The following is a 22931-nucleotide window of genomic DNA, read 5'->3' as shown; positions in this document are numbered from 1 at the left end:
TGTCTCTGCTAAATGTCAATGAGCAATGGGTAAAGAGTAATCGACCAGTATGTTAGAGTCCTGCTAGCCAGGCATGTTCATGTTTTATAGAAAGGAATCATCTCCAGTGATATCCTTGCTTTATATAAAACCTGTAGATGTTTTAAGCATCTCAGAAACAGATGGATAAAGTTTGCAATGAATGCAAAGCAGTATAATTTGGGTATTTTTAGGAAAAAGGAGATCCAAATTACATTAGAGTCTCTGTATTCTCCTCTAAACCAAGGATGGACTATTGCCCTACTTCTGCAGGCTCTGACTCAAGATATTGTATTGCATTATGCAGCTGTGCAGTGCCAAATTTGAAGGTCTCAAGGCATTTACCAATTACACTGGCTATTACGGTGACATGGATGGCTTTGAATGGGGGCTGGACCGTGCCTCTCAATTCTTTAGCTCTCCATGCCAGTGGGCAGTGATTACTTTTCCCTACCTCATTTCTCTTCTCTGTTGCCAGTTTCATCTGGAGAGATGAGGTTATGCTACAATAATAAAACCCTAACATCTCAGAGGTTTATTTTTTATTCACATAAAATCTGCTGAAGGTCAAGCCATCCCTCTGGAGGCAACTGTCCTCTGTGTGTTAATGTGTTGGTGGAGTTATGTTCAGACCTATTCCTTTGAATACTGCTAAAACTCTATACTTTTCATTCCATCTGTTTCTTTTTTTTTCTTTTATATTATAGCAAGTTCAGGTCAATATGTTCTTCCATGAACACTGGCAATGTAAGGGAAAGCATGGAGATTGGTGCCCCAGCTTCTCAGTGATCTGACGTGGAGGTGACATGCATCCTTTTACACTCAAATTTCACTGACCAAAGCTAGTCACTCAGCCATGCCCAAGTTTAAAGGGGCAAGGATATGCCATCCTTCTGTGTAATCTGAATGAGAAGGAATTCGAAGTCTTGGTGGGCTTCATGGATGTCTGTCACACCACTTATCCTGAATTATTTCTTTGAGTATTACTAAAACTCTGTGCATTATGTTCTCCGTATTAGTGAGGAGACAAAAGAAGGACACCTGTTTTTCTTTCTTGCTTTTCTTTATTTCTCTTCTTAGCCAGAAAAATTTCTTTCCTTAAATATCACATATTATCACAGATGTTTTGATGTCTTTAGATCAGTGTTTGTTAAGCTTTAGTGTGCAGCCACATCTCCCAGCATCTTGTTCAAAATTGCAGATTTTTGCTCAGTAGGTCTGAGGTGGGGCCACAGATTCTGCATTTTTAAATATCTCCCAGGTAATGCTGCTACCGGCCCTCAGATCACACTTTGACCAGCAAGCCTTTGTTCTATTTAGAGAGGAGGAGCCATCGTGATTTCAGTTGGATTCAAACAGAAATTTAGGCCATTAGTTTTTTTTTTCCCCTCCCCTACATCTGTATTAAGAGCAGTGTCTCATGGTGATGGTTGTCAAACATGTAGGAAGACTGTCAGTGCAACTCAGAAGACTACTTCTGAAAGATAATTGGTTTTGTGTTCATTCATATTAAAACAGGACTGCAAGGAAGAAAAGAGACCTAATTGAACACTCAAGGCATCCCACTAAAAGCCAGCATCTAATTATGGTGGGGCCCACACAGCAGGGACACTGAAGGGAAGAGGAGATACTGAAAACATCTTTATACTCTTTTGCTCTGAAGAGTCCTTCCTGAGATCAAATGCAATTTGAGCTAAGGAGGCAGTGACTGACACACTTTACCCCCAGCAAGCATCTTGGAGACCAGCAGTCAGAACATTTGTCATCATGCTTCGATTTTGCCTAATTATTAATAGAACACTTCTTTTTTTTTTTTCCCCAATCCTTTACTAATTACAATTCTTGCATATTTTAAGCAGTTCACTTAGCACTCAGGATTCCAGATGAGCTGCTATTTGGCTCTGAGATGCAGATTGGCTTCAGAGGACTGCAGTAGAATCCTGTGGATATGCCCTTGGGTAGGAAGGAGGCTGGACTGGGTAAGAGCACTCACAGGCACTGCTGGTTGTACCCAGAGCCTGTTTTTTGTTTTTTTTTTCCTTTGCTCATTTGTAATGCCAGCCTGTGGTGGTGGAATGGGTATATTGCTATAAATTAACAGCCATGTCTCATACTTCTTATTCTGGAGGTGTAATTCAAAGAACTGTCACAAGGAATAGCAAAGCTATATATTCTTCTTTATAGCAATCATCATAAAAAAATCCCAATTACTTTAAATTACCACAAAATGGTTTCAAAATCAACCTCAGACCTGCTGCCCTTGATTTTCTTGCAATTAGATCAAAGGGCAAGAGACAGAGCAGTAAGTTTGGGGGTATATTATATAGCAGTTACATTTTTCATGATCAAGGAACCTGTAGTTTACAGCTTCTTTCCTTTGAACTAATTCATTGAAAGAGACAATAATTCTAGGTCTGTTCTCTTTTTCTGCTGACACTCAATTTCTCGGGCTTAGCCATATTTCACTTCTCTTTTATCATTAAAATATTTAAAGCTCTAATTTAAAATCTTAGCAAATGCTTGATTTTTACGTGCTAAATTGAAACTCATGGGTATTTGCCCAAGGGATTCAGCAATGCCCAAATCCTGCCTTGGAAAAGCCACTTGTCTTTTGGAGGCCCTGACCCATAATGGACCCATAACGGACAGTTACAAAGGCAAATGCCCTTTGGGTCCACATGTCTCATTTTCCAAAGCAGAATTCTTTGTTCAAACAAACTGTAACATAAGACTTTCTACAAAAGGAAGTTTGAGAACATTTTTTCTTATCCTTAAATGAAACCCTAATTTTATCATCAACTGATGGGCACAGGAGGAACTACCAGAGAAATCAGAGCATCCACCATGTTTAAGTAAATGATGTGAGTGATATATCAATGGCTGCCCCAATGGGAAGGGCTCTGGTACACTTAGTCTCCATACAGAGTGGTGTGAGTGGCTCCCAAGGGTTCAGGCATCCTGGGAAGTTAAATTACCTTCTGTACACTGCTTTTTACCATTTTATAATTCCAAATAAAAATATCTAGTGCTAGTACAAATGCAGGCACTCTTTCCATAGATCCATCTATTTTTCTACTGATCTATTCATTTATCAGTTCATCCATCCAGTCTATTAAGATGAAAAAGGTGAGAAGTGATGATGTGTATTTCTCCTCCCACGATGAGAATATCTCTTTGGTGTCTTTTCCACTGCTCCTACAAAAAGCAGTCATGTATAGCAATTGCTTTAGAAATTACAAATACATTTTTAAAATATGTATTTTCATAGGAGGCAAGATAGATAGTGTGGTGCAAAAAGCACTAGATCAAGTACATTTATCCAAAGGTGGTGTATCCCCCAGCTCAAAATGACTTGCTTTGCCCCTGTGTTTGGAGTGTTGACATACCTATGGGTGCAGTTTTCAGTAGTTATTCTCTCTTGTCTTTACTCTCCACCTATACAAAAAGCGTTGGAAATAGTTCTAAGGTCATAAGTTCAAAGTATTTTTCCCCTTAGTAGAACAGTTTTAGGAAACATCAAAGGATGTTTCTCTTTAGATATTATGAAGTACCTAATTTGATGTCTGTTCTTCCCTGGACAGGTTGCCTTGAGACATTTTCTAGTTGCTTTCTTGATCATTCTGTCCACCTCTAAATTTTGATATCCCAAATCTGCTAAAAATTCCTGCTGAGAACATTTCTAACACTGCCATTACTCAGTTGATTTTCGTCAAGAAACTTTTACATTTGATTCTCTCTTAACTCCTCTGTGTAGCCAGCCTCTTCATGTCAGCTGTATTCTTCTCTTTGGTCTGTATCGTGGTCTTTTGGCCCCTTCCCCATTCCCATCTAGCCACCATACTGTTTTAGTTTTCCACTAGCCCATATACAAAGTCTCCATTTCCTTACTTAATACTTACTCAATTACCTTATTTAATGTGACTTCTGATTCTATCACTTCACTGAAACAGCTCTTTCTAAAGGCACTAAAAATTTTTATATGCCAATCCAAAGGAGGTTTTTTGGTTTTATTATATATAACTTTTGAATTGTATTCAACCCTGTTGGTCCCTGGTTTCTGAAGTAGTCTTAGCTTGCTTTCCATTGTATTATTTCACCTGTACTTCTCCCTCTCTCTCTGTTCTGTGTGGATGTGTATCTTCTTCAGGCTCTTTCCCCATGATGATTTTCTGTGGTTACAGAGCTTCTTGAAGTTTGCTTCTGGATCTGCTCACTTTCTCACTCTTGGTCTCTCCCTTGGCAATAGAATTTACACTTAAGGCTTCAATAGCTTCCTATAAATTAAATTATGAGTTTAACCATAAAGTTATATCTGTTTATATATGTAGGTAAAACCTCTTCTCCTGGTTCTTGTGTTATCCATTCTCCCTGCTTTCTTGACTTTTCTTGTGGATAAGTTACAGATATCTCAAAATCAGTGAAATTAAAACTGAATTCTTGTGTGTGGTTATAGTTCTGCATGGCATTGCCATTCATCTAAGATATGAGTCTAGAATCTCAGGGATCATAACTGACACCTCATCCTTTTATATACTCATTCAACATTTATTTCATAACCATGTACTAAGTGCCATTATGTGCCAGGAACTCTTTTTATTATCATATATACATTATCAAATAAGTCCATATCCAATCCATCACCCAGTCCTGACAATTTTCACGTAGAACCTCTTATACATAACCTCTTACACAGAACTTACTCCCTCCATTTCAATCCTTCTACTCCAAGCTGTCATCAGCTCTCGTTCTACTATAGTCACCTCCTATCTAGTTTAGCTAAGCAGTTGCTAGATCAGGGTTTCCAAAGGCTGATAACATTACCCTAGCCCGCCCCTACTTCCTGCTCTTGCCTACACCACCAATTCTATTGGAATTAAAAAAAAAAGTCATGAATTGGAGTTCCTGTCATGGCTCAGAGGTTAATGAATCTGACTAGCATCCGTGAGGATGCATGTTCAATCCCTGGCCTCACTCAGTGGGTTAAGGTTCCGGCATCTCCGTGAGCTGTGGTGTAGGTCGCAGACATGACTCAAACCTATGGCGTAGGCCAGCAGCTACAACTTCGATTTGACCCCTAATCTGGGAACCTCCATATGTCACAGGTACAGCCCTAAAAAGAAAAAAAAAAAAGTCCAGAGTGTAAGTTATTAAGCCATGATTGCCTCTACTTGCTCCTCTTACTCCATCCAGCTCCTTTCCATCCATTTGTCACATGTTCTTTGACTATTGCTCCCTCTATTTTGCACATAATCTCATTTCACAGCTCAGCACAACCCTCACTTGTACAGAGATGCTTTCCCTGCTTCCCCAGACTAAATCTAATGCCGTCACAATACACTCTCGTGGAAAAGGCCAGGTCTTTATTTTCTCCCTACATAATCTGTGATGCTTGGTACAGTGCCTGGCACATATTTGGGATTCATTAATATTTATAAATAAACAAATAGTAGCTTCCTACCTTATTTTTATGAAAAGAATTACCCAGACCGTTTGCTTCTTTGTTTGTAACAGAATTCTTTGGATTGTTGGCACAATTACTGACACTTTTCTCAGTTTCTACCAAGATTATTTGTCCTGAAGTGACCTTTTAACAAGTTACATGTAGGCACTATCATCCCTGATTATTTAAGATGCAGCAGAGAACCTCAGACTATTTACACTAAACCAAAGATAATCATTGGGAGATATGTAAATTAACATCAATTACTTGCATTTATCAAAATTTTCATTTAAACTCATAGTTGAGCTGTACGCAGTTGCATAAATTATTTTAAAAAGCGATATTCATAGGAGAAAACCTTGTAATTATGCTAGAAGTGGAAAGATGACTGACAGAGAGGAAGATGGAACTATTTATGTTGCTTAAAGTAATTTAGAAAAGTGCCCAAACAGTTCGGTTATGGTCTTGTGACTCTGTCAAAGTCAGATGCTAAAACTAGATGTTTAATTTATATTTTTTCTCTTTTGCCCTATCCTGCCTGCTTCCTGCAGTGCCTTTTGAGAAGTTAAGAGGAGAAAAAAGCAAGAGTGTGGAGCCCAGATAAGCCACCAAATTAATAGTGAATTCAAAGATTAATAAAAGTTAAAAAAAACCTACTCACTTGCTGCTGATATTCATAGGTGACAGGCATTGGCCGCATGATCTTGAGAAGACCTCTTTACTTCCTAATTAAATGGCATCAGTAATATATGGCAGGACTAGTTACAATTGCCAAGACCTGGGAACAACCTAAACGTCCATAATCTGGATAAAGAAGATTTGGTACATATATACAAGGAAATATTACTCAGCCATAAAAAATGAGGTCATGCCATTTGCAGCAACAGGGATAGACTTAAATATATTATACTAAGCGAGGTAAGTCACACAGACAAATATCATACGATAGCGTTTATATGTGGAGTCTAAAAAATGATGCAAATTAACTTACAAATAAATATACTCATAGGCATAGAAAACAACCTTATGATTGCCAAAAGGGAAATAAAGGGAAATATAATTATAAGTTTGGGATTAGCAAATACACACTACTATATATAAAATTAATAAAAACAAGGACATACTGTATAGCAAAGGGAACTGTGTTAAATATCTTATAATAAGGTATAATGGAAAGGAATCTAAAAAAGAATATATGTATATATGTATATATATTGTATATATAAACTGAATCAGTGCTGTATAGCTTAAATATTATAAATTAATTACACTTCAATTAAAAAATATATGGCAAGAAGGATTAAGTGAATATTATACCACACAGTTAGCTTATATGAAGATGATTTTTTTTTTTTTTAATCTGTATGTAACCTGGCCTTCTGGCTTCTTGAGATTCCTATGTGTAAGATTTTTGAAATGGCAAATAGTTTTTAATGTGTTCTACGTGCCAGACACAATCCTAAGCACCTTATAAATATTTATTTAATCCTCATATTAACTTTATTATAAAATAAATACTATTATTATCCTCCTCATTTACAGAAACAGATTCACAGACTTTGAAAAACTTAAGGTTACCAAAGTGGACAGGTATCGGGGGAAAGCTGGACTGGGAGTTTGGGACTGGCATAGGAACACTGTGGTGTATGGAATGACTGGCAAATGGGAACCTGCGCCATAGCACAGAGAAGTCTACCTAATATTCTGTGATAGTCTATGTGGGAAAAGTGTCAGAGAATGGATGTATGTATATGTATAACTGCATCACTGTTGTGCAGCAAAAATAATCACAACCTAATAAATCAAGTGTACGTCAATAAAACGTTAAAAAATGAAAAAAAAAAAAAAGAGAAACTGAGTTAAGGAAGTTAAATAGCTTTCCAGAGGTTATAATTGCATGACTAGGAAGCAGTGTCTTATATTTGGAAAATAATGGCCTCATTCCCAAAAATTCCACACCTTGGCCAATATTCCACCTCTCTAATTTCCTCTTCACCCAGAAGGAATGAACTCTATGCCTGAGACTAAGCTGCTATGGAGAAAAATTCTTTTCTCCATTTTCTGTGTGAGCGTCCTACTGGCTTTACTTTGTATCTCAGGTTTGTGCCACGATACAGGCTCTTATTTTAAGACAGGATTTACTGTTCTACTTTATTTTCCTTTCAGGATACCATGCCGGAGTGCTTTTGAAATTTTGTTATTCTCTGCATCAATGATTTGTCCTTTGAAATAGAGAAATAACATTTGTCATCCTGACATTTGGAGATCTGGACTGTGCCATTTGTTCCTTTTTAGCCTTGTTTTAGGTAGTAAATCAGGCAAGGTGTGGGACTACCTTGCTTGGAGATGAGGTGTTATCCATAATAAGTGTCTCTTGGTGTCAGCATTTGTATACACAGGATTTTTTTTTTTTCCTTTCCAGAATATTCTACCTCATACAGAAATATTTTTTCTTTATATATATTTTTTCCTGCCTTCTCCTTTCTTCTTACAAATGGCAAGGTATTCAGTTTAGCTATTGGGGCTTTAGCTCTTCTGACATAATAAAAGAGTATCTACATTTTTAAAACTTTATTATATCCCTAAGGTAATTTTGGGAATACAAGTCTCAGAACAAATGATTTCTCCTGACTTTTAGGATGATGAGATTAAATTACCTCTGAGTAATCTCTGCGTATAGACCAGGGAGTTGTTTCGTGTGTGTGTGTGTGTGTGTGTGTTTCAAATTTAGCAAATAGTTTTAAGAATATATCAACCTAAATTTGAGCAGATTTTGAGTCTCAAAGCAAAACCCTACAGGTGTGATTAAGATAATGTTAAGAATTTTCTTTTTCAATACTGATTTTAATAATTATATTTTTAATTATGTAGAAAGAATGTTTAAGAATGGGAAATGTTCACCTTTGTCACATCTTCTAATTCTCTTTTGTGCTTTGGATACTCTTGAATTATGCTATATTTGACATAATTAGGCTGAGTATAATAGAAGGTAATTCTATCATGTAATGAGAAATAAATAATGTCTTGCTTGTAAACTGGGGTTGCCAAATAAATCAAGGACAACTAACTACATTTGAATTTCAGGTAAATAGTGAATAATTTTAAAAATATAAGTATATAAATAAGACATGGGACGCATTTAAACTGAAAATAATGCTTATTATATAGCAGGGTGCCTTGTATTTTTATTTGCTAAATTTGGCAACCCTACTGTAGTTCTGGTTAGTATTCCTCTTGCTCCATATTGGACACTGATTTTCCTCAGGCCTTCTATTTGTAGCTAGAAGTTTATCAAATTGACTGCCAAATGGGACTTAAAGCCATTGTGAAAGTGGTCAGATAAATAAATACATAAAAGAGGGCCAGGCAAAGACCCTGATTAATTCATTTTTGTACACTTAAGGCCCCTAAAGGAAGAACAATAAAATCACCTCTCCCCACTGGAGACAGGTTGGCAGGTTGGGAGGGGAACCTGCCATTAGCCTTATCCACCAAACACAGCCATCCCACCCAGTCAGTTCGGCAGCTCTCAGCTGGGTCAGTCTGCTGATAGCCACGTTGCACAGGATGTGAATGCTGCTGGAAAATTCTTTATTCCATCTACTTTCTTCCCTGGCTTCTTCCTGTCCTGCCTTCTGTCTGTCCTTGCCCTACACAGGTGGGTTCTGCCACAGACATTAAACACTTCGGAGGGACTGTGCTTAGATAATCCACTCCTCATACTCACCCCAAACATTTAGTACAAGGTTTTGGACCTTGTAGATATTAAAAAAATTTTCACATAGATCTAAATACTGTAATCCTATCACAGCAAAGGCCAAAAAAACTTTAGATTCTATTTGGGATGTTAGATTAATATATATATGAAAAATTCTGTTTGAAAAATATTGAGTTTATCATGGTATTTTCTGTGACAGTATTGACCTCTGTCATGGAAATGAGTCTTTTCTATGAACCCAAAATTGCCAAGCCAATCCCATGCTAATTTATATAAACAATAGTATTATTGAAACCATGGTAACCACACCATTTCCCTCTTAAATACAAATTAATGAGAGTGAAATTATCTTCATCAAGGGTAAGAAATAGTTGAGGTCTATTTAACTTTATTTGCTTGCTTGTTTGCATAGCATACTTTTACAAATTTTCCAAGTTTTGTCTTCTACTTTCTCTCCTTTGGCATAATATAGTGAAAAAATAAAGTAAAAGTAGTATTGGTATAAAAAAGAATAACTTTATTTGGTTGATCTCATTCCACAGACTTTTTTTTTTTTTTTTTTTTTTTTGTCTTTTTAGGGATGAACTGCAACATACGGACCTTCCTGGGCTAGAGGTCTAATCGGAGCTGTAGCCTTTGGCCTACGCCATAGCCACAGCAAGATGGGATCCAAGGCTTGTCTGCGACCTACACCACAGCTAACGACAATGTGATCCTTAATCCACTGAGCAAGGCCAGGGATCGAACCTGCAACCTCATGGTTTCCAGTCAGATTCATTAACCACTAAGCCACGATGGGAACTCCTCAAAGACTTTTTTCTCTTACTCATAAAGTGTCCATCTTTCTGTGGCTAAAACAAGGTTGTTTGTCTGAGCTTTGATACAGGCACATTCAAACTTTAGTGTTCTTTTTTAAATTTTTGTATAGTTCATTTACAAGATTTCAGGTATTCAGAACAGTGATTCAGTTATCACACACACATATTCTTTTCAAATTCTTTTCTATTATAAATTATTTCGAGATATTGAATATAGTTCCCATGCTTCACAGTAGGTCCTTGTTGATTATCTATTTTATGTAGTAGTGTGTATATGTTAATTCTTAATTTCTCTCTCCCCCCTTTCCCATTTGGTAACCATAAGTTTGTTTTCTATGTTCATGAGTCTATTTCTGTTTTGTAAATAAGTTCATTTGTGTTATTTTGTTTTAAGATTCCATCTATTAATGATACCATCTGATAATCTGACTTCTCTGATCAACCTTTGATATTCTTAATTACATCTAGGGAGTTAGTTGGTTACCAAGCAGGCCTTTTTTTTTTTTTTTTTTTCTCCTTCCTCATATACTTATCACTTAGGGTATCACAGATCCAGATGTTGAAGTCACTTATAATTTTGTGTTGGTAAAGAAAGTGTCGTTGATGTTAAAAGAAACTTCTTAGAGAGAGTTCCCGTTGTGGCTCACCCAAAACAAATCTGACTAGCATCCATGAGGATGTGGGTTCAGTCTCTTGCCTTGTTTAGTGGCTTAAGGATCCAGTGTTGCCGTGAGCTGTAGTGTAGGTCACAGATGTGGCTTGTATCCCACCTTGTGCTGGCTGAAAGCTTCCATATGCCACAGGCGTGGCCATAAAAAGCAAAAAAAAAAAAAAAAAGAAACTTTTTTTTAGCTTCAGAAATGGCTAACCACTTACTGGAGAAAACTTGAACTAAGGAAAATATCTTCAGAATGCTGACAGTTCAGTCAGGATTGTTATTCTAACAGAAACATATTTGACCTCTAGGCAAGGAATCTGACCCTGAGCTCTTCCCCTCTAAAACAGGCTGTCTGGCTGTCAGACACTCAGATAACTTTTTCCATCCTGTGACATCTTCTGCAGTGGAAGTGACAGTCTGTCTACCGTGGGACAATGTGTGCCACTTGATGGAGACCCAGAGGAGGGCGTCTTTGTTTTTCTAAGGCTCTCATATGTGACTGGTTAAGTTAATAGTGAGAATAAGGCATATCCAGTCACTCCTCAGGGACCAGAAAGTTCAAGATGGTACTTTTCTTCAAATCAGCTGAGCAAATGGCCTGCAGAGTATTCTTTGATTTTAGCTATTCTCAAATTCCTGCTTCTCACAAGGTTACCTTGAGCTAGACACCTGGGAGGGTAATGTTTCCACCTCATTTCCTCACATATCAAAGCTCTAGGAGGTCTTTGTAAGCAGGGTGAGGAAGTAGGTGTGAGCTGCTGAAAGAAAGAGCCATTATCTGACCTGTATTCTGTCAGTTTCATCTTTGGACAGAAGTGTACTACCATCCACACACTTTTGAATCCTTGCCTTCTTCAGGAAAGTGTATGAATCTTTTTGCCCGGAGTCATCATCCTTAGCAATGTGTTTATTTATGTGATTATTCTGTGCAAAGCACAGTGTTAGTTCTATCCTGAGTTTTCCAAGTTTTTCAGGCACCATCCTCAGGGAGCCCTAATTAAAGCTAACCAGTTGAGATGCCTTGAGAGCTGAGTTACAACACAGTTAAAGAAGAAGCATTCACACTGGAGACTGGCCTTCTTGTTCTGGTGCTGCCACAGGTTTCCTTTTTATTCCCAAAGAGACCTAACTCTGAATCTCATCATTAACAGAAAAGAGGGGTCCACCAACTGTTCCTTGAAGGATCATCCAAATCAACAGTTCAGTGATGGCAAGTAACTTTCAAAGGGCTCCCCATGATCGCGAGAGTTTCATGTGTGATGTTCACTTCAGGCCCTTGTGTTATTTCTTTGTTTCTGATTTTGTTTTTGCCTCCTTCTATGGTCATTGTGCTGTGTCAGCACCACATTCTCTTTCAAAAGGTATATCACAAAGGCCATCTTTTTAGTTGAGTCTAGAGACACTATCTTCCAAGCAGAATATTTGTGGCCCTCTGTCAGTTTCCAAAGTGTAACATTACTCAGAATGGTCAACTCATAAATAGGCAGAGTTCAAAACAGACTCCTTTTTTTTGTAAGCTAAGCCTCTCTGTGGTTTCAGGCTGCACTCAAGTGTTTGTACACTGATCCTATTTTTTTTTCCTAGAACGTGGCCTCACCCTCTTTGTCTCTATGTTGCATAAGGACAACAGCAGCACATGGATGGGAAGGCTTCATTTGTAAAGGAAAGGAGGGGGCAGAGGAAGGCTAAAGATGTGTGTGGGTGTGTTTGTGTGTGCTTAGGGAGCTTCAGGGGAGGAATAGCATTTGCGAGATGTTTTCCTGGAGGAGCAGTTTTGAATTTGTTTTGGTGTAAATTGAGCCAGAAATTTGAAAACATGAAGTGACTTCATAAACGCTTGCTCTCTGTGTAACCACCTTGTTAAATAAATGCAGCATTTGGACCAATTTTGTTTTTCTAATTCCATTGTACACTTGAGGATGCAGAAGGCATTTTGCATTATGTAGAATCTGGTGTTTGGTTATTCAGAGATGGCTGCTTCACCCACTATGTCACAGTAAATGACTACAGATGCTCAGAATATGTCGATGGTATCAGCAGTGAAGTCCCTGCCACACAGATTGTGAAAAATTACAGGAGGGCAGGAAATTATTTATTTTGCTAACAATCTATTTCCCATCTGCAGTTTGTCCCTATTGAAGCTGGAAGTTGCACTCCATGTTTGAGCCTGTCCTTGCCTCCCCTCCTCAGAGTCTGTCTCCTTTCTTTGACAGACGTGCAACCCTTGAATCCTTAAGTTCAGATGGGTGTTATTAACAAGCAACCTTAGAGTCCATCGGGGATTAATTCAATTTTTTTTTAGAGTGTTTTTACAATAGTTTCAAGATGCTGGAATGTAGATATAGTTCTTGATTTAAAAAAAAAAAAAAGTTTAGACAGGTTGATTCATTTAGCTACCCAGCAGGATATGATTGTTTTTTTCTAGAATTCCAAAGAAGAAAATCTAATGGACAAATCCATCCACATACACAAATGTATATACCTAGTGTGGTAGTGATGTCTAGACCAGGCAAAAAATACTTTTATACATGGAAACTGATGAATTTTAATTAATATTTAAAAGTAGTTCTTTTGGTTCATTTTCCCCTTGAATGATCTATGACATATTAAATAAAAACCTATATGACTTTGTTCTTACTGAACCTTTATTTTTCAGTAACTGAACTCTCCAGGTTCTAGTGGAAATTAAGAGGTTGTTTTCTTTATATATTGAAGGTGAATGGGTATTTTTTATTTTACTTGTTGGTTTGTAGCTGACAAAGAGAACGCTTTTGTCCTATTTTTTTTTCTGGCTGCACAGGAACTCCATTTCAATGCTGAGAGGTAGGTAGAGTTATAAATTATGTGTTGTAGATATGCTAATAACTAGTTGTACTTTTCTTACGGCCTTTCCAAGAAATCATTCTGGAGGAGAGGCAGTGGGAAGTCTGTTTTGCTGTTTTTGGAGCACACACAGAGTGACTGATACTCAGGAAAAAAATGAAAGTGTTTAATTTTTATATGTTCAACCTCCGTTTGAGATGCAGATGAAAGTTGTATTTTTATTTATGGCTTGAAGGATAGCAGGGCCTGATAACAAATCATAAAGAAAGATGGAGGCCTCAATAGCAAATTTCATGCTGAAAATATCATCGTTTGTCACATAGCAGTGGCTTAAAAAAGAGAGAGAGAGAGAGAGAGGAGAGAAACCTTGAATTTGTGCAATACTCCCAACTTTAAACACAGCTGATATTGTGATACATAGCGGGCCATTCAAAGAGTGCACGCAAAGACCTGGGCTCTTCTCCCTTTCAGCAGTTGTCCTGTGTACTCTCTGGAAGCCTAGAAACTATTCTGCCTGCGAGTTAGCTTTGGCCTCCCACTTTCCTGCCATTGTAGCCTGAAAGGTGCTGGTGTTTTCACAGTCTTTGGAAGACATAGATAAGAGAGACTTTGATTAGAAAGACTATTGCAATAGGGAGATCACTCTGATCTCAGAAATTTGCAAGCGTGTCAAAATCGTAGGAATAAAAGTTGTCTTCTGTGACAAGGTTTTTCCCTAATACCCTCTGTCTCTGGCCCCATGAGGAGCCACATTTTGGTACAGAAAGATGGGGGTCAAAAAGAGAGCTAGGGATATAGAATTAGTGCACTTGGTGGTGTGGAGGTGAGAGGCTAAGCAGCCTAGAGGTTTCTCAAGGTCACCTAATAGCATTGGTGCTTTGTAAAGCTAACTCAATTTAGAGCAGTTGGTCTCCAGGCATGTAATGAAATAGGGACATTTATACTGAGCATTCCATTTTAATCCTCAGAGCTATCATTTTTTTTTCTTTCTTGGAACCTCCAAATACTACGCTGCACCTTTGCCTGCAATCCACAAATACACAGAAACACGGTAAGAGAGCCCCTAACCCTTATTTCCTTTTGCACTTGGAGATCTCAACAGGTTTACTAGCTGATGTCTGTTTCCTTCTTTACCATCAATAATTAGATGTGTGAGCCACTTTTTAGGGTGGCTGTACTATATAAGCTTGTATGCCACATAAAGATAAAATGGACAGGGAAGAAAAATATTCTGGGCTTGGGGGTCTTTTCGAATATTAGCATGAATATAATCACTTTCTCTAATTGAAGGAATGACAATAGTTAGACAATCAGAGATGGATGGGGATTAAGAAAGTAAACAGGATAAATAAAACATGGCTTCCTCTTAAAATATATAGGATTGTATTTCTCAAAGTCTTTTTTTGGGACATTTCTTTTTGAATTTTAAAAACATTTGGACAACATAGGGAGAACTGAATGATTAAATAATTATTTTATTTTCTGTGGAAATGTTCATTTGCTAGATATTAGACTCCAGATATAAGTGATATCATATGGTATTTGTCTTTCTCTTTCTGACTTATTTCACTCAGTATGAGAGTCTCTAGTTCCATCCATTTTGCTGCAAATGGCATTATGTCGTTCTTTTTTATGGCTGAGTAGTATTCCATTGTGTATAAATACCACATCTTGCTAAACCAGTCATCTGTTAATGGACATTTGGGTTGTTTCCAAATACCTATGGCTTCCCTTTTGCATTTAGAGATCTCAACAGGTTTGCTAGCTCCCATATGGAGGGAAAAGGAGGGAGTGGGAGGGATCGGGAGCTTGGGGTTAACGGATGCAAACTATTGCTCTTGGAATGTATTTACAATGAGATCCTGCTGTGTAGCATTGAGAACTATGTCTAGATACTTACATTGCAATACAACATTGGGAGGAAAAAGTATGTATACATGTATGTGTAACTTGGTCCCCATGCTGTACAGCGAAAAAATAAATTTAAAAAAACTTGTAAATCAACTATACTTTAATAAAAAATTTAAAAAATAAAAAAGTAAATGAAAATATTTTCTTTTTTTTTTTTTTTTTTTTTTTGGTCTTTTTGCCTTTTCTAGGGCTGCTCTCGTGGCATATGGAGGTTCCCAGGCTAGGGGTCTAATCGGAGCTGCAGCCACCCACCTACGCCAGAGCCACAGCAATGCAGGATCTGAGCCCCGTCTGCAACTTACACCACAGCTCACGGCAACCCCGGATCCTTAACCCACTGAGCAAGGCCAAGGATTGAACCCAAACCCGCAACCTCATGGTTCCTAGTCGGATTTGTTAACCACTGAGCCACGTTGGGAACTCTAAATGAAAATATTTTCGATGACAATTTTTATGGCTATGATGGAATGAATTGATAGTATCTAAACATAGACATTGGAATCAAAAGACCCAGGCTTTTATTGCAGTTCTACGTTTTATTTGCTGAGAAATCTTGGGTAAGCTGTGTAAAAATGGAAGGTGTATAAAAATGTTAGGTATCATTAATAGGTTGTTTCTGGAGTTCCCGTTGTGGCCCAGCGGTAATGAACCCTGCTGGTATCCATGAGGATGTGGGTTCGATCCCTGGCCTTTCTTCGTGCTTTGGGGATCTAGCATTGCTGTGAGCTGTGGTGTAGTTTGTGGACAAGGCTTGGATTGTGTGTTGCTGTGGCTGTGGTATAGACCAGCAGCTGCAGCTCAGATTCAACCCCTGGCCTGGGAAATTCCATATGCCATGGGTGCAGCCCTAAAAAAGCAAAAGCGGAAAAAAAAAAAAAAAAGCAGTTTCCAACCTTTTTTTTAGAAACATTGCCTGCTTGAAAGTTAATTAAAAACCTATTAGCTATGATATGTGTGGTGGAAAAAAAAAAGAGTGAACAGGGAGTGGCAAGGCAGGCTTCTAAAAGATTGGGACAATTATGTAAATAGCTTGAATTTATTGATTTAATGCTAATTATTTTTAGCTTGAGTGAGTTTGTCAGACATAATGGTTACATTAATATATCTTAGCTAGTTAGATAGGTTTAATTTTCTGTGTAATTTTCAAGGCAACGTTGAACATCCAATAGCTATCATATGGGATATTAGAGAACATTGCAGTCACTTTACACTAAAGAGTTGTCATTTTGGGCAATGGTTTTAGAGAAAAGTATAGTAGTAAATGTATCATTTGATTTATTTTTATGCATTCCATTGGAAGAGATTCAAAAGAAAAGAAAATACACATCAACAATCTTAATGAATTGGTTTTATTTCAATGATTTATACATAAAAATTTTCATTCTTAATGTTATAATGAAGATAGAACAGTAGAGACTGTCATTCCACTAAAGAAGACTGTTAAAAATCCGTGGGTTAGAAATGTAAGAGTCACTCGTCATTTATAAAAATAATGACCCAGATATCTTTGAACCATCCTCACGGTAACTAGTGGCCAAAATTCATTGCTGGAATATGTGCATTCTTTTTTTCTTTTTTGGTCTTTTTGTCTTTTCAGGGCTGCACTCAAGGTACATGGAAGTTCCCAGGGTAGGGGTTGAATTAGAGCTACAGCTGCCAGCCTACACCACAGCCACAGCAACACAGTATCTGAATCGTATCTGCAACCTACACCACAGCTCATGGCAACCCCGGATCCCTCACCCACTGAGCAAGGTCAGGGATTGAAACCACATCCTCATGGATACTAGTCAGGTTCATTAACCACTGAGCCACAATGGGAACTCTGGAACATACGAATTCTTAATAAAACTTCTGGCCATCCCTGGATTCAAGGAAGCATATGTAGCCTAGGAGAAAGAAGGATAAATGCAAATAAAGTATTTCTGTGACTATATTTTAAGAGGATTTTTTAGAGAAGCCCATGGAAGGCTATAATTCATTATGAGACACCAAGTAGGTGTGCCCAGGAAATTGCTCTAATGACCTCCAGGGTGCTGTGTTTACCTTTCTGCAGCTCCCAGTTATGTGTGTTAGGATGTGGCTGGGTCCTGGAGGAGGAGGTAAAAATAAAACCTCTTACTTCACAAACAGTCACACAGTCCTAAAAATCTGAGGGCTTTTCACATCTTTGGTTTAATTTTATCACTTGGTGGATGAGGTAAATGAGATCCAAATAGCTTGTCTGAGTTCCAGAAACACTGCCCCAAGAAAATAGGTGAGGGTAATTAACAATTACTATATTCTTGTTATTTTAACTTCAGTATATTCTGTGCTACAAAACTACATTTGGGTATTGTTCTGTTTCACAGATGACAAAATTGAGCTTCAATAGTATAAGAAACTTGCATATAATTCACTGGCTAATTTGCAGGACTTGAAGCCAGAATGACCTTGCCTTTCCACTTGTATCTTCTTAGAATCAGAATTAACTGTGATGAAGGCATCCACTTTGATTTTAGACTATTGGTTTCTCTTGCTTTTGTACTATGATTTGCTGTGACACTGTTGAGTATGTTTAAATAAGGCAGAAGAAATAATCCAAGAAGGGAGACTGGAAGAGAACAAATTCTGTGACAATAAAGGAATATCAGTGCCAGGATGAAGAAATTGGCATGTGAATAAATATGATAAAGCAGAGTAGGAGAAAGAGAGGAAATTCACTACTTTGGGAGCTATTTAAAGATCTGGGAGCCTAGAAAATTAAACTATACCTTCACTAGAAGATACAGAAATCTAGACTACCTGAAATCCTAGTGATCCAAAATTAGTGTGTGGGCATTGGTAAGTTGGATAAGTGCAACTACAACTCTTCAGAATTACTGATGGTTAATATCTTTCAATCGAGGACTCCAGAAAAGAAGTAAATTGACATGCCTATCCAGGTCCTGAGCTGTTTTCTGGAGGCATAAATTCAAGCCATAAATGAGACCTGCTGAGAGACTCATTATATCCACTAATCAATTAACTCCAGCTGGGATTGAAGGAACAAACAAACAATTGTTTCCAAACCAACTTAGAGAAGAAGGGAAGAAAGTCTTTGTATTGAAATGGGCTCAGACAAAGATCTCATGCTAAATCTTTGCTCTTGGACAGTTTCCGGAAAGAAACCTGGTAGAATTCGTTTAGCCCAGATTTTGCAGAGCTTTGACCATGGACCACTTTTTCAGTAAGATATGAAACTTTTTCAGTAAGATGTGAAACAAAATTTTTCAACATAGGGTTCTTGAGTGCCTGGTAATACTTATTGGCCTGTCAAGTGATTTGATTTTACAAAGAAAAAAATGTACAAATACTTTTGTTTACATATATTTCACCACTTTGAAATGGAAGACTCATTATTAGTTTTTCAGGAATTGCAGTTTTTTTTTTTTTTTTTTGTCTTTTTTGTTGTTGTTGTTGCCATTTCTTGGGCCGCTCCCGCAGCATATGGAGGTTCCCAGGCTAGGGGTTGAATCGGAGCTGTAGCCACCGGCCTACGCCAGAGCCACAGCAACGCGGGATCCGAGACCGGAGCCGCGTCTGCAACCTACACCACAGCTCACGGCAACGCCGGATCGTTAACCCACTGAGCATAGGGCAGGGATCGAACCCGCAACCTCATGGTTCCTAGTCGGATTCGTTAACCACTGCGCCACGACGGGAACTCCGCAGTTTTTTTTTTTTTTTTTTTTTTTTAATAGTCATATATTTGCTACATGTACTAAATTGGTCAGTTGATGTTAGCTTGAAATCAGTCTTCAGGGAATAGTTTGTTTTGATTGGAGTATTTGTAAATCATTTGCTTAATGCTTATGCTAGGTTCATATTTTATTTTTATATTTGATTTTGATTTTGGCCACAATTCATAAAACATTGATTTAAAAGTTTTATAAAAGCATAAAAGCTGTAATAAGAAGTTGTCAAGTAAGTGCATCAAAATCATTTGGATGAATAACACATACCTATAGTCATAAAAAACAATCAAGGGCAATAATTTCACAAAAGCAGAGAAAAATGCAAGTAAGAGACAAAAATAAATATTTAGATGTATATGTGAAAATATTACTTTATAAGATCTGTAGTCTATTTATTTTTAGAATTTTGTCAAATGTAGACAACAAGCCATATTTATTATATATGCTATTTTCAAAGTATTTGTAAATCAGTTGGTCAAATTAACCCAGATTCTTCTAGGACAATAATAAAAATAAAATTATACTTATTCATAGAACTGCTGAGATCTCCAAGGTGTCAGAGCACAGTGATCATAAGCTTTGGGGACAAAAAATGGAAGCAAGAGGCAATTGGTAGCACCGGAAAGATGGGGAAATTTCAAATCTTTGGGAGCTAAAAGTTTTACATAAGAAATTATTAAATATTGTTATTAAATCAATGATTATAAATTTACTGTGAGATTTTTTTCAAACTTGAAGTATAGTTGCTTTACAATATGTGCTAATTTTCAGATATACAGCTTAGTGATTCAGTATTTTTCAGATTATATTCCAGTATAGGTTATTACAAGAGAGTAGGTAGAATTTTCTGTGTTATACAGTAAATCCTTGTTGCTTATCAATTTTTGTAGTAGTTTGTATCTGTTAATCCAGTACATGTAATTTGTCCTTGCCCCTTCCTTCTTTCCTATGGTAACCACAAATTTGTTTTCTATATCTGTGAGTCTGTTTCTGTTTTGTATATACATTTGGTATTATTTTTTAGATTCCACATGTGATATTATATATAGCCTTAGTATTTGTTTTCCTCTGACTTTGCCTAGTATGGTAATCTCTAGGTCTAAACATATTGCTGCAATAACAGTATTTCATTGCTTTTCATGGCTGAGAAATACTCCACTGTGTGTGTGTGTGTGTGTGTGTGTGTGTGTGTGTGTGTGTCTTAATCTAATTATCTGTTGATGGGCAGTTGGGTTGCTTCCATGTCTTGGCTATTTAAATAGTGCTGCTAGGAACACTGTGGTGCATGTCTTTTTGAATTAGTTTTTTGTTTTTTTCTGGATATGCCCAGGGGTGGAATTGCTAGATTATATAGTAGTTCTATTTTTAGTTTAAGATACTTGTACTGTGGGATATTTTTCCCACATCTCTACAACATATGGAATTTCTTGGGCCAGAGATTGAATCTACCCTGCAGCAGTGACCCACACCAATGCAGTGAGGATGCCAGATCCTTAACCACCTGTATCACAAGAGAACTGAATATGGTAGGATTTTTTGATACTATGTTCTTCAAAAAAAAAAAAGTGTAAGTCATGGTATTGCCAAAAAGAACACAAGCTGGTATACTTAATGTTGAGAATGAAATATAAAAATTTATGTTATAATTTTAAAATCAAATAACACTTGGATGCTGCCTAATATCAAGGGTATATGATTTAAAAAGGCAGTTATTATTATGCTCTTACTAAATACTAAGCAATTTCCGTGGGGCTAAACCACTGATGTTCTGAGCAAGGATATACTCTTGGTAAATACAGAGTGAGTTTATGAGCAAGAAAAAGTACTCAATGTCTCTGTTTTGGTCATCATTAAATATGCCATATAAAGATTTTTTTAGCATTGTAAATGATTTATATATGAGCTGTGCTTCAGAGTAGTAAAGGTGTTCTGAGATTGGTAATGGCAGAGTATGAGCCATTTGTTTGGGAGGAATAGAATTCCTAGGTGAGTAAAAGATTACCTTAAACCCTGCAGAACAAACAGCTATATTCTTTTTATTAAAAAAATTGGCTTCCTAATCATCCCTTTTGGAAATACAAATATTATACCATAAGAATCATTGTCATCTAAATATTAGGGATACAAAGTGGAAAATCACTTGTCTGAATTCTTAATTATTGAGCCTGCTCTATATGGAACCAAAATTTACAGACTTCGACAGAGTTGCTTTGTTGTTTTACCCAAGATTTGTACAGTTTAGTTTGATTTGGTTGTTATGATTGTGCTTTAAATTATCTATGTATCTATTTCCTAAAAAATGGCGTGCAATAAATATTTTGGTTCCAAAACAAATTGATAGTGATTAAATTTAAGTGGAAAAGTATTTGTTCATAAGAATTAATTCATCGCTTCCCTTCTTCAATAAATATGCACTGAGCACCTATGTGGACTAAGCCCTACTCTGAGTTTAGGAGATAGAGCAGGGGACAAAGCCAAGTTCAGTTCTCAGGAAGTTTAGATTTATGATATGGAAGATGAACATGAAACAAACATATATCTTTGTAGGAGAAAATGTCCCAATAAAATGTAGAAAGGAGAGACCCCAGCCATGATGACTAAGCAAAGTCTAGCCAACTGCCCCAACTAGTCCTCCCCCATGCATCTGCTTCTGTAAATTTGTTTCCCCATCTACTACCTTGCCTGACGTAACTCCAGTCCAACTAGCCAAGCTTGGACCCGGAAGACGTAGCCATAAAAGCCTCGTGAAACCCTTCTTCCGGGCTCAGACTCTGGAGAGCGATCTCCTCTGAGCCACCGGCATAATAAACCTGAGTTCTCCAACTCTCCGAGTGCTCGCCTGGTTTCTCGCCGGGTAAAAGAGCTGATCCACTACAGCCACAAAGCTGCCAGAGCTGGTACACTACAGCCACGGGGCTGTCGCTAGAGCTGATACGTTGCAGCGCAGGGCTGCTGGGTATCTGCCGTAACATCTTGAATGTTAAAAATAGATGTAAAGAAAAACAAAGTAGGATTTGGACATTGGAATTGATGAGAAGTATGTGAATTAGGCTTAGACAAAGGGGAGTAAGGAAAATCTAGCAGTTAGGGCAACAGCAAAACTAGTCTGCGAAGGGACTAACCTTAACCTTGTGGCTCAGCAGGTTAAGAATTTGGCATAGTCACTGCTGTGGCTTAGATCATTGTTGTGGTACAGGTTCAATCCCTCACCTGAGAACTTAGGGGATGCTGAGGTTGGCCAAAAAAAAAAAAAAAAAAAAAAATGTGGGAAAGGTGCTGCTACCTCTACCTTGGAAAGTGAGCACTGGAGCCTTGGCATCTGCACCACGACCTCACTTGTGTACCTCACTCCAGAGTCTGAAATTGGGCAGGGACCTGTGATGGCAGAGCGTAGGTCTTGCATCCATATTTGACCTTTATAGAGAGATCATCTACTCTCTTTCACCAGTTCTAGTGGAAATGTGACTCTATCACCTAGCCATCTTGGGAATACCAAATAAAATTCAGGATAACTAGTGCGAACTCGAAAATTGGCATTTGGCATCACTAGCCTTTTGCTCTACATGGTTTAAATCAGGAGGCACTGCAGCTGCTGACCCAAAGCATGCCCTGAGCAGAGCTCAGGGTAGAGACCAGGAGTGAGGCCCGCTGTGCTTTGGAAAAACTGGCACAACAGGTCTTCTTATAGTTAGATCGTTTTAGAAGATTTTATGAGCCTAATTCTTTGTCTTCTATCTATAAAAGCACTAAAATCCTTCATGGTGACCGATGTCTGCTCCTCATGACGAGAAGGAACCTTCAGGAGAACAGCAGCAAACTTCTGTAAAAT

The 22931-nt window shown here is 37.6% G+C and overlaps 1 long non-coding RNA gene across 1 annotated transcript in view; it reads left to right on the top strand.

The window, feature by feature from the left end:
- The window catches only part of LOC102166412, a 128519-nt gene extending 121931 nt beyond the window's left edge, over nucleotides 1-6588 (top strand). The window contains exons 4-5 of the long non-coding RNA XR_301961.3: nucleotides 1537-1997; nucleotides 6010-6588. This is a non-coding gene — a long non-coding RNA (uncharacterized LOC102166412). The remainder of the gene's footprint in view (nucleotides 1-1536; nucleotides 1998-6009) is intronic.

The sequence above is a fragment of the Sus scrofa genome, chromosome 2 (genome assembly GCF_000003025.6).
Source record: "Sus scrofa isolate TJ Tabasco breed Duroc chromosome 2, Sscrofa11.1, whole genome shotgun sequence".
Classification (NCBI taxonomy): domain Eukaryota; kingdom Metazoa; phylum Chordata; class Mammalia; order Artiodactyla; family Suidae; genus Sus; species Sus scrofa.
This window is presented reverse-complemented; position numbering and strand designations above follow the sequence as displayed.